At 33.8% G+C, this 13,771-nt stretch overlaps 1 long non-coding RNA gene across 1 annotated transcript; it reads left to right on the forward strand.

Moving 5' to 3' along the window:
- The first annotated feature begins 6,356 nt into the window (after positions 1-6,356).
- Positions 6,357-13,392, forward strand: LOC137385353 (uncharacterized). The gene is made up of 4 exons (XR_010977765.1): positions 6,357-6,452; positions 11,413-11,468; positions 12,137-12,227; positions 13,212-13,392. It is a non-coding gene; the product is annotated as an uncharacterized lncRNA (long non-coding RNA).
- Positions 13,393-13,771: the final 379 nt, after the last annotated feature.

Consider the following 13,771-nt stretch of genomic DNA (forward strand, 5'->3'; position numbering starts at 1 on the left):
TCGCATGTTGGTGCAATTTATTTATATATAGAACAATTAAATGTATATTGATTGGTTTCCATGCTCTAAAAATGCAAATAAAACACTGAAAACAAGATATTGTAACAGAAAGAACATGTTGGTTATTGTCCTTAATTTACCAAATGCCTTCAAAAAGCAACAATTAAAAAATAATGCAAGGAAATGTGATTAATTAAAATGTAAAATTAAATACATACAATAGCAGCTAACGCTAGCATTTGCCAGAGAGGGAGATATAAGTTATTCTTCATTACAACAGTTGACTTTGATAAATTTGGATTTTATCAATGTCTTAAAAGACAAACGTAGAAGCAAACCTAAAAGCAAACTTTCATTTTTAACGTTTTTTTGGTAATTAAAATTTCTTCGGTGTTCGTAGTTTTAAGTTTCTCGCTGGTTAGCTAATTTTTCCTTTGTTTCGCTTTCACGACTTCCGGCCGTTTTAAGATAATCCTATCTAAAGACGTTTGCCTTTGTCGCCCTTTCAACATGTTGTGATTAGGACGAACGCAGGTGTTGTCACAAAAGGTTAATGCACGACCCACTAGCCAACTTGTCCGTATGTCTATTTTTATAGTTTTCCTAGATAGCACCGGCCTTTTCATAATAGCATCGTTTCCGTTACGCTGTCACCGGCCAATTGTTTATCCAATGCCTGAGCAGTCTCTCCATCAGCGGTCGGTGAAGATCGCTGCGCCGTTTAGAAACTATGGCCAGTCCTTTTGCGAACTAAATTCCCTGAATATAATCCTTCGGTTTGATAATTGTGGATGTATTTCTGTCATATTGCTGAGCTAGCTCGATCACGCATACACATTTTGCATATTTTTCAATAATTTTCCGTTTAATATCAACTGTTATCATTCGCTTTTTCTTTGCATTATCTTTCATTTTACTGGCAAACTTTCGGTCAACGCAGAGTACTTTTAATTCACATAATTTTGCACTGAAAATCGTGCACAAAAAACACGATACAAAAGTATAATCTGAGCAGTTGAAAAATACAGAGTGATGCTGTTCTCATAAAACACCTCCGGCATACTTGGCAACTGACTCACGTGCTCGTATCTCAAACATGGCTCGTATGTTAGTGCTAAAACTTCCTTAAAAGCCAGCTCGTATCTCAAGTTTCTCGTACGTTGGAGCACTCGTAAATTGAAGTATTACTGTACAATGTAATGATATGAGAATATATACTCCAACATCGATGGTTTCAATATATGAAGCAGATATTGACATGGATTAACTTGGCATGTTGTACATTGACTTTAAAAATACCATTTACAGGAAATGAGACGGTTTGACACAAAATGAGAACTTTACGCAATCATCACATAACAAAAGAGCTTGATGCTAAACCAGTAAGAACCCAATTACATGACGGAATATCTACATTTGCAATATACATAAACATGACGATAACAAGTATGATACCAAAATAAGGCAAAATAAAACTTGCTCTCTGTGCATCTTCCCCTGACAATGCAGTGATTCCGCCAATATTTTGCCCTCATGAGTAACCAGTGCCACACCCGTGTCATCACAACTCGTTTCAATTCCAAGAATAGATAATGACCGAGTGGTCGGACTGACGGAGCCTGTCAGGGCATGCCTGAGCAAGCGAGAGGCCCACTGCATAAGATCTACAACATTAGGATAAAGCATGAACGCTGGTAAAAATGCTGGAAACTGAAGTGAAACTACCATATTGCTAATGAAGTAATAAAAATCTAATGTCCTAGGAGTTACTCTTGGCACGGCTCAGTAGGATTTTTTCTTGTTAGTTTCTGTAAGATTAGAAATCATCTATTCTGAACACACAATGAAGATACTTAGTTATCTTACTATATATATAGCATATATCTATTTGTGACTACTCTTAAATTTCTTTTACCACTTTTTCAAGTTTTTTTACAAAACTGTTATGTTTCAGGAAAGTTTATGTTTAAAAATTTGTTTCAAACTACTTTGCATGTTAAGATAAGCATTTATTCAAATTTTAAAATACACATCAGAAATTCGTCTATAGAGATGATTGGGGTCAAGATTTGACTGCATGATAATTTAAGTATGTATGAAGTTAAAAGTACAAATGTTTTCAAATTTAAAATTTTTAGTTAAACTTTTATTTGAAATTTGACTTTTCAAATTCAAACAATTTAAAATCTTTGAATTTTTCAAATTCAATACTTACAAAATACATGTAGTTTTAATAACTTTGAAAGTCAATGCATTATCTTTATCAATCTCTAGTCTTTTAGAAACATGTTCATTAGTAATTTGGTTGCATATAACTTGGCGTTAATCAAACCTAATTAAAATACAAAAACAAACTAGTTATAGTTGTTTATAAATCGATGAAATTGTGAGTAGATATTATGCTATGCAAAATTTTCATGTACAGAAGACGGCAAGAAGATGAGTCTCCACTTTGAAAGGTTCAATTTTATTTGTGTAAGTGTAGACTGCTGTTAGCTTGACATGCATCATACACAAACATGGACAAATTACAGTAGTTAACTTTAACTATACATGTACATCGACTGTAGTAAGTCGACTATCAGCTTTATTGAATGATGAAAGCTACAACAGAAAAATTTGAAAAATGAAAATTAATTCTAATATATTGCAAAACTCTGTAGCAGTGTTAACCGGTTATCGACCTTTGAGATCGATGGTCTCCAATTTTGTTGAATTTCACAGGTTGAAACAAGATACTACAGCACTTTCTACAAATAGTCATTATTCTGTTATTTCACTGTTTGATAAAAAGCCCATAAAACTCTTGCAATATTTAAAAAATTTTAACTTCTGCCTATCTCCACTCTTAGAACATCCGGCTTCATCACCTAATGTGTGAATATGAAAATTTGGAAAGATAAAAATAAAGATTAATGCTGTTTATGTGCAACTATATCACTTAATTTAATACTCACATTAAAAATTAGGTTTGTAACATAATGCAAGAAACAATGTATGGGAATCTGGACAACATCAAAGCTATCACAACAACAAGAGTGTTGTTGTGATAGCTTCGGACTCGTCCTAGGCTTTTGCAAGTTTGCTATACTCTTTGCTTCCAGTACGAAAGCATACAAAAAGTGAGCTAATCCTTGATTGGACTAATAAATTAAAAGATAGAGAGATTACATATATAAACAATCTTTAAACTCCCTTTAAATACAAAATTGAAACAAAAATTCAGAACTTTTCGAAACTTGGTAAACAAAAGACTACGTAATGCAAAATTCCAATATTTTAAAAACTTACTAAAGTCAGTCGGCGATGCCATATTATACTAATAAATTTTAAATCAACAGTCTGTAGCAGCGCTCCAAAAACAATTATATAAAACGATCCAAAAATCCAAAACCCCAGAAATAGCCAATTGTTTTAACCTATATTTTACATTCATAGGAGCTACATTAATCCAAGCCTTTAACAACACATGCTTTGCTTTATCTTCTAACTCATATTATAAATACTAGTTTACAATTAGGTATATTCCCTGATGGCCTTATAATAGCAAAAGTAAAATCATTGTTTAACGAGGGTTCATCAACGCTTGTAAGAAATTGCAGACTAATATCTATATTGCCAGGTTTTAGTAAAATTTTTGAGAGTTTTTGAGAGCAAATACCCAAATAATTTGAAAATAGCAACATACTTACAACACAACAATTAGATTTCAGAAAAGCTAGCCAAGCACTAACTGAGCTTACAAATAAACATTTATCTGCAACGAACTGTGGCAAAGAAATAGGCTTACTAGGAATATTTCTTGATTTTAGTAAAGCATTTGACACTATTGACCATTAGATACTCATTCATAAATTAAAGTCAATGCACTTTTCATCATCTTCTATTCACTAGATAAAAACTATTAAGAATATAAAAAACAGGTAACATTAATGGAAAACTCTGAATCTAACTTTTTAAGTATAAATTGTGGAATTCCTCACGACTCTATCCAGGGTCCAACTTTATTCTTGATGTATATAATGATCTTGTGTTGTCTACTAATCATTTGAAACCTATTCTGTATGCTGACATACAAATTTATTTTTCAAGTCTAGCAATTTAAATAATGACATAGATATAGTTAGTAATGAAGTTAAATAATTGAACAATGGTGTAAAACACATAAACTGCAAATATGGACGAAACGATGTACATGGTAATCAAAAATTATCAAAACAAAATTAAATGAGAAAAAATAAATTACTTGATTTGGAGCTTCAGGAAACATCTTCGCTCAAATTCCTAGAAATTCATTTGGACAGATAGCTGGTATGGCATGCACACATTGAAGCTAAATAAACTAACAAGATCTATGTCGAGCCTAATAAGTAAATGTTCCGAATTTTTACTCAGAGTGCCATGAAACCAATATGCAACACATGTATCAATTCTAAAAACAGTTAATGTTTGAAGTCATGAGGAAATGCTCCATTTTGTTATTAAAGGAAAATATTAATATCACAAAAGCGTCTAATGTTCATCTTTGATAAGCCGGCACTGACTTCATCTCAGTCCCCTTTTGCTCAGCTTTTTGTGTTGCCTGTTGACTTGACTAGTAAAAAATTCTTTTGATAGCGCATTCAAAATTTTATTTAAATGGTTATAGAGTAGAAAAAATAACGCTATAATACTAGATTTTTGAAATCCAATCTACCATTACCATTATTTTATACTGCTTCCGGTCAAAAACAATTGAATGCAGATGACTCTATCACAGATGATTCTATCAGACCTACCACAGTGGTTCAGTCTTCCAAAAGGCTTACGAAAAATTTCAACACTTGGTAGCTTTAAAAGGAATGTCAGGAGCCACTTGTTAAGCCTAGATTAATCAAGACCGACCTACTAATCAAATTTCGATGAAATGATGAAAATTTGTCTTTATTGCCGAAATGTGCCAACTTCTGTAGGCTCAGCGATTCGACTAGCTGCAGTGCTACCGCGCATGTGGGCATCATCATACCTTGATGTTGAAATTAGGCTTTTATTTATTTTTTCATTTATTGCAATTATAATTATTTTTGTTTATTATTATATCTCTACTAATTGATAAAATAAAAAATACACACACCACCTACACATCACCACACACCCCCACGCACACACAGGCAGGAGCGCGCACACACACACCACTAGAATATGTTACTTTTATAAGTCAATAAACTCATTGAAGGAGTGATGCTACGAGAAGCAAAAAAAGTAAAGGTAGCCCCTTATTTGCCTCGGCAATGATTTAGCTTTATTTCATAGGATAACCAAAAAACTCAGTTCAAACCTGACTAATTCATTAAGGCAGCTTCTTTAAATTCAGTAATGCACAGTTATTTTTATACATCATAAAATGGCAAAAACTGGTAAACACTGTTGTTTTTTAGCTGTGGTTAAATTCGAATTTATATTTTAACTAGTTACAAGACAAACATTGTGTCAAATGACCTGACATTGGATGATTCAACATAAAAGTCTGCTTGTTTCACCTGAATATGGCCCAACAGCACCATTAAGACGAGAGATTGAAAACTTTGTGAGCCCCTATCAAACACAAGCTCAGAAAAAAATACAATGATTTTGTAGTTTTTACAACTTCAAGGAATGATGATCAACAAACTTTTATCATCTGTTTGTGATTTGATCTGGAAAAGCAAGCGATATTACTTTGACTTGACCATGTTGAAACTGAGATTAAGCTTTATGCAGCTGAAACTTCCAAATTTCTCATCTGTATTGTGTCAAGTAAAAAACGCAGATTATTGCGACAGACTGTGACCAAAAGCCTCCAAAACCTTCAATCTTGATATATGATGATTGTTTGCTAACTTGAGCAATGAACTTCCTACCAGGTATAACAGTGACCAGTATATCAACAATAGATTGCTGTGATGTTTAGTTTGCAGCATAAACTCGTTGTAAGTTTCAATCTCTACCGTTTTGGTTAATTTTAGTACAACGCGTTATAGTTTTGCATTACTGGAAAACTAAAGACTTAGCAGTAGATGAAGATTGTGCGCAGCTTAAAAGTATAAAATTACAGAGCGTAATTCAGCATACAAACATATAATAGTCAGGAAACACTGTGTACAACTATAAAAAAAACTCATCTCGTGTTGCAATTGTTTATAAGTGCAGCTAAATGTTTTATTTTTGCTACTGCGCCCGCATGTACAGACCAAGGATTGTCTCTGACTGTAAAGTGTGAATGAAATGTAGTTGCCGGTCTAGAAATTTCTCAGGCGTGAGAAGCATTGTTCGAGAATACAGGGAATTAGCCCGTTTCGATGACAAACGTGGCTTGGCTTGCTAGTTTCAACGAGCCCTTCTCAATTCCTTTCTATTCACAAATCTTTAGAACGATAAGTTCATTTTTTTACACACCTAAAAATATCAACATATCACTATGTCTGGAAGAGCAGGTAACTTTTTAACAATACTTTTAAATGCAATAGATTAATTTATCAGGCACGTTTGCTTACAAAGTAATAACCTAAATAACGTGTTGATGCTCGGCTAATAACTTTGTATCACGGACAAGCTCAACGACAAAGCGTCGGATCATCAGTCGTTGAGATGTTCTGAGATTGTAGTGTATATTTGTCACCTACTTTAGCAACTTGTAATACTTTTAACTTTGAACACAATTTAAAATGATGTTTGGCATTTTCATTCTTGACAGCGTATAAATAATGTTTGTCTTTGATTTCCTCATCATATGGTACAGAATTTGACAGACTCAAATACAAACAAACACGAAGAGAAACTAAAAAGAAGCTAAACGCTATTTGAAAAGCATATTATACAAATAGAATATATCAACCACTAAAAAAGGAAACTCAAAGCCCTTCTTCAAACTCCTTGGTGCAGACAAGAGCCAAAGATCTAGCGAGATAACACTTAGGGATGGTCAAAATATCCTCACAGAAGACCCTGAGCAATGTGCTGAACTACTGAACATTTTCTTACACAACCAGTTCCAAGACGGTTATTTAGCTAGGGATTTTAAACAGATAGAGAGTGATGATGACAGTCTAAACATAACAACTGATGGAGTGGCGAAACTCATACGTGACTTGCCAAATGGAAAATCACCAGGATCTGATGGAATTAGGAAACCTGATATGCTAATAGATCTGCCAACCACTGCGAAAGCACTAGCACTGATTTACAAAGCTTCTCTAAAATCTGGAAAACTTCCTGAACAGTGGAAATATGCCAATGTAACCCCTGTACATAAGGGGGAGACCCAGAGTTACCTAATAACTACAGACCACTATTACTCACAAGCATACCCTGTAAAATGATGGAACACATAGTGTTGCATTACCTAAACAAGACATTTGATGATGCACTTCATCACCGACAACATGGCTTTAGGAGGGGAGTGTCCTGTCAAACTCAGCTCTGTGCCACATACAACAGACTGGCAAAAGCAGCAGACGATGGCATACCACTCACACCATCATCATGGATTTCAAAAAGGCTTTTGACAAAGTTCCACATCTACTGCGCCTTGAAAAACTACAAAGCATACCAGGGATAAACACACAACACACCAACTGGATCCACAACTTCCTATCTGACAGGCAACAATCTGTAGTACTCAGCGGGAAGAGTTCTCAGAAATTGGCTGTAACATCTGGAGTCCCACAAGGCTCGGTTCTGGGACCTACCCTTTTCCTATGCTACATTAATGATCTACCCGAGAGTTTATTCTGCAATTTTAGCCTTTACACAGATAACACACTAATTTATCAAGTAGTTAATAGTTCAGGGGATGCCAAAATATTCCAAAATAACCTTAACAAAGTGTACAACTGGTCAAAAAATGGAAAATGCCATTCAATGAGAAAAGGTGCCAAGCAATATGCTTTGGTACAGTGAGCCAGCAGTTTACGTATAACCTAGGAAACTCGCCTCTTGTCTTGACAGAGGACACAAAATATCTAGGTGTGATCATTCAGTCGGATCTGAAATTCGATCAACACATAAAGAGCAAATGTAGTAAATGAAGGAAGATACTGGGGGGATTAAACATCTGATGTATAGAGCTCTAAAGGAGGCTAAACTGCTCGCATACACAAGTCTATGTAGACCAATTCTAGAATATGCAGATGCAGTCTGGGACCCAACCAATAAAAACACAATCCAATGCATAGAGCTAGTACAAAATGATGCTATACGGTTCATAAGTAACATGAGAGGGCGTGGGGAAAGTGTTTCGGAAGCAAGAAACCAGCTAGGTATAAAATCACTGGAAGACAGGCGAAAAAGCCACCGACTATGTCTGCTCTTTAGAATTCTTCAGAATGAAGAAAAACACCATTCTCTCTGAAGCATACGATGAAATCAACCAAGACAGATAAAAACATGACAATAACAAAAAGAAAAGCCTCCAGGGGAGAACTTAACTCTGTAACAACAAACAAAAATATCTACCACAATAGCTTTTTGCCTCGAACAATTCGAGACATCAGAGGGCACAGAACTAAAACTCAATAATCCTAAGCAGCAGTGTGCTGCTCTCCAAATTATACCCTGACCCAAAACAAACCCAATAAATAGAGGCTTTCCTTTAGATTTATATTAAATCGCTAGGAAGTTCTACCTAGTCTGAAGTAAGAGTCTGAGATATTAATGGTAAAATTATATCAATGTTTATAACCTTTTTTTGTTTTTGTTTGGCCGCAAAATGTTTTTACGGTGAAATCTAATACTATTTAAAAATGAAAGATATCGCCTTCCTTTCTTATTTCTTCCTACATGCCATTATTTTTTAATCTTAGCTATTACCTACATTGAAATTGTTTAACTTGTTTACTGCATAGCTACAATGTTTTGCATGTAATGTTTACTGCTGAAACTGGTATTTACATTGAAGATGTAGCCAAACTTGACTTGCACAGTTGTCCATCACCAAAAAATTTTTGAACCATTATACAGTAGAGAAAATATTTCCCTAAGAATATGCTGTATTCAATTCATTCCTCGGTCTAAAAACTTATCTATAGATAGTTCAGGTACGGTAATTACATATAGAGTCAAGACAGATGCATTAAATAAGAAAGTAAATGTGAAAATCTGAATTATATGCTAGAAATGTACTTAATAAAATATTATTCACTAAAAAGAACTTTTTTGTTCAAGTCAAGAGAACGAAGGCATAGCGTTGGTGTTACAGAAGACAGAAAATGCATAGCTAAAGGTGATGTTCAATGCAAGTTTGTCTAACATTGGCCATGTAAACTTAAAATTAGCATTGGTATTTTTGTTATATTTGTATACATTTTATTAATAAAATCTTGCTTTTCTTTACATCGCTTTGTAGTTTTTATGTTTGCTAATACATGTTCTTTTTAATGTTTCACTTTAATTTTAAGAAAAGCATTGCCGTCTTCCGTTATTGCACCGCTACTACCACTTACACTAGTTCACTTGAGACTCACAGTTTGAAAACTAATGTGCATCGCTTACTTCTAAGTTCTCACTCACCTTTACAAGTCATGCTTTCCTAGCATAGTGTTCACTGCGGTGTATATGTTTCTGCTTGTAAATTATTCCTTCATTATACTATCTCTTACTAAATTTGCTGTATAACCTTTTTAAAGTTGCTGCTCTGTGATATGATTCAGAATTTTTTATCAACCTCCAAATTTGGCTGGTGTATAATTTTTCATAAACTTCCAAATCCTAAACAAGATCGCTATGTACATTATCTTTCTCCTAACTCCATGAATCCACCTATTGTCTTATGCAGCCTCCTCATGTTGCCTTCACACAAAATACTGGCATGTCATCGAGGCGTTAATTTTTTCTGTTACACGTCATGACGTGCTTTTAGCTCGTGTTCTGCTATGATGCTCAATGATATTTATGTTTTCAACATATGATGTTGGATTTGAGTAACTATTGAATTTTATTATACATTGTAGTCTTATAATACATTATTATTATTTTGTTGTAATAATATTATTAATATTATAATTACTATAACACATACATAATACAGAGTAATTAGCAAAAGACGACATTGAAATTTTCTTTAAACATTACAGTTCATAAGTGAAAGGGACAAGGCTGGTAATAATTAAAAATAAGACACCAAAAACACAAACACCAGCTGCAACTATACTGATTGAATTAGTTTTAACTTGACCTAATTATTACTTTAATTTTGTACATTCTGTTTTTTATGTTTAGTTTTTCACATAGTTTTATGCAAGGCATTTGTTTTAATATCATGCGTTATAACCTCCAGTAGTTCATAGGAAGTTATGGTAAGTTCTTGAGTGTGTACCAAAAAGCATTAATGGGAAAATTTTGAGTTACATGCAAAGTTTTTAAGCAGGTTTCATTACAAATTGACATTATAAGTAGAGGTTAGTTACGGAGTCCTGTTACACACACTGTAAAACCTTAGTTGTCGTTTTAAACATATTATGGCTTGACCTATTGAGCATCCAAATACCTAATAAGGGTTTGAATTAGAATTAGTTAACAGGAAAGCATTAGTGGGGTCCATCTAACGCTTCATGACATATATAGTCAAAATGTTGACAATTTAAAAGGATTATTTCCATTGGCATATAATAAAAGGCCAACACATCCAAGCACTCTTTAGTGCTAATTATAAGTTATAGTGCCAGTTATAATTACAAAGCTTGCTCTCATCACCCTCTTCTAGTAGTTCAACTGCCTAGCTGTTCACTGAGCCACTCCGCATGCCTAAAACTCAAATCTGACCTATTTGATTGTCTTTCTATTATTGGATGGGATATTTGATAGAAATGACATAATTTTTTCACACACTTTGTTAATCGAATTCAACTGCCAACATTAACCTCTGTTTTAATAAACACATGTACATGTATATTATGTTCATAAGACAGATGCTATATATCAATTCAATATCTGTCATTTACATGTCTTCGCACACTGCATATTGTTCCGATTTTTCTCATTCTTTGTACCATTGCCAAACTTAGAGCCAAAATGCATTTACATCTTATACAGTCTAACAACAAGTGAATTGCCAGGTGTATCAACATCTGAGGATATTTTAGTGAGAGAAAAAACTTGGGACAAACCTTTTTACATTGTCTTAGGTACTTGGTAGTTGTCTCATTTTGCTGACTGCTATTTATATCCTGAATATCAGTGCTGATGTACCCTGGGTCTTCGTCCGTAGCAAATGCTGTTTGCTTTGCTTTAAATTTATTTGCTATTTGTTTATTTGTGTCAAAAATATATCACGTCAAACACTTCATCGACCTTGCTGATGGATCATAAATTAGCATCACCTGGCTAATTTAGTAAACGACTAACAAAGGTGACATAGTGTTCCTGAATTGTTTTAACTGTGTCATTGAATGTTAACAGGAGGCAAGAAAAAACCATTGAAGCAGCCAAAGAAGCAAGGAGGTGACTATGAAGACGTGAGTATCTAGATGTTTATGAAGCTACAAGCTGCTCATCTCTACCTTATTTACTTCTCTATCTTAAACAATTCAACAACAAACTTAGTTTACGACTAATCAATCTCTTAAAATGGCATATTCTGATTTTAATTTCATTGAGAAAGAACTATAAAATAATTCAGCCTGAAACAAAAGTTTTGTGGCTTTAGTGTTTGCTGCATCTCTTTTCTTCAGGCTGATATTCATACTGCATGTATTACCTAGGTGTTCAGGCTTTCTATTGACAAGTCTCACTATTTGCTCATAGTCTCCAATTGACAATAAAGCCCACTATTTTTATTGATAAGATGTGCCTCCAGATGGGTAATTAACATTTATATTTCAATATCTAGGATTACTGGTATATATTGCTCTGTCATGCAATATGCCGGGCATCAGGATTCTGATAAACAGGAGAGAGACCGTTTAAAATAAAGATCTGTCTGTAGTGTTTTTCCAGTTTGTGAAACAAAATAACTGTTGTTATCTCATCATAACTCCCATAAACTGTTTTTCTATCTTTCAGGCTATTAAACGCATAAATAGAATTACTAGAAAGAAATACTAAATTATGTCCAAACAAGAAATAGCATCTTTCATTCGTAAATATTGGTACTGTTAATCTGTTGTTTTCTATAAACCTTTAGGAAAATGATAAAGCATTCAAAGACAAGCAGAAAGAGGATGCGAAGAAGATGGCTGAGTTGAAAGCTGCTGCCGGTAAAAAAGGTCCAATGAGTAAGTTTTACCAATGCAGCCGATGAGCTGCCGTACTTATGCTTGCTCATCATTTAAATAGAGCACCTATGAGGATGCTATAAGCTATTTTCCTGTCATGTTTTCCTGCTTAATATTCTATCAGTTGAAGGAGATATAACATGAAAATTTTACAAACTTTATCCAGTAATCAATTATTAATATTTTGGTTAATATATCAAATTTCATTTTAGATTTGCCCTCTTGGTTTGCCTTTTCCGTGATGCTTTGTTCAAATGCTACCGATTACACAATTCCATCATTGCTTGAGCAAAACGTCATATAAACATATGCAGCCAAAGTTTTGACATGTGCTGTTTTCTTATTTTTAAAGCAGCTGAAAAAGGGAAATCTGCTGTACATTTTTAATATTTAAATTATTTTGCTACAAAAAAAACAAAAATTAAAGTTTAGTTTAATTTTGATGACTTTCACTGTTTGACATTGTTTAATAACACTTATGTTTTACAGGCAGATGCATGCAGTAGACATAGCTTCTTATTAATTTAATATGTTCCCAAATGATTAGTTGTGATGAAAATACATCCATAATCATATTGGTAGTGAAATTGGTTGTACTAACAAGAACTACTATAATCAATTTCTACAGAGTCCGTCAACAACAAAAAAACAATACAGTAGTTATTTTAGTCATTTGAGTCGACAGTTAACTATATGACTAAAATAATAATTCAGTTTTGTTATCGACCTGTGCTACTGCTCGTGTGTAAGTGTGGCAAGCTATTCTAAACTGTTCCACAACGAACTTATTCCTGATAAAAGTGAAGTTGTCTGTCCCTTAATCATTTTTTGCAGTATGTGTAAACTTATTCCCTCTCACACCTTTATCGAAACTTGCCTACTGAAATTTATTAAACAATGAAACAATCATCGTCATCCACTCAGCCGTGTACTTCTTCAGTACTATTATATTGACTGTCATCCTCCATTGCATCTCTATTTCAGGTACAAAGAAGAAGTAGATGATATTGAGAGTAATGCTATGACAACGAATACTTTTGTGCATATCGTTTCAGACTGTTGCCATTTACTGTGAATAATTTTCAATATTTTGCATTAAATTTCTCCGTCTATATCTGTACTTCTCATCTACTGACAAAGTAATATAAAATCTAAAAGTCCAAAATGAGTAATAGCGCCCTCTGATGAACTATCTGTATGCAAGTAGTTGCAAGTTGATGGTAGAATGTTAGGCAGCACGAAATGTTGCAGCATTGAACTCCAGTTGCAATATGACATACAATCAAGCATTTCACATGAAGACGTCGTGTGTGGTATACTGTCACCTTGGTACATAACTATGCTACAAAATAACATTTTGACTAAAATATTTGCCCCACAGAAACTTGCACCAACCACTAAAGTAGATTGCCATCGTTTTAAATATACATGTACATATTGGTGCATCAAAAGTATATGTTTTTTCATCAGAATTGTCAGGTCTGCACAAAATTAAGCTTGTAGAGTTATGGCTGAGAAGTTCAGTCAGGTTGAAGTCTTTAAAT

This window comes from Watersipora subatra, chromosome 1, assembly GCF_963576615.1.
Source record: "Watersipora subatra chromosome 1, tzWatSuba1.1, whole genome shotgun sequence".
In the NCBI taxonomy this organism is placed as follows: Eukaryota; Metazoa; Bryozoa; class Gymnolaemata; order Cheilostomatida; family Watersiporidae; genus Watersipora; species Watersipora subatra.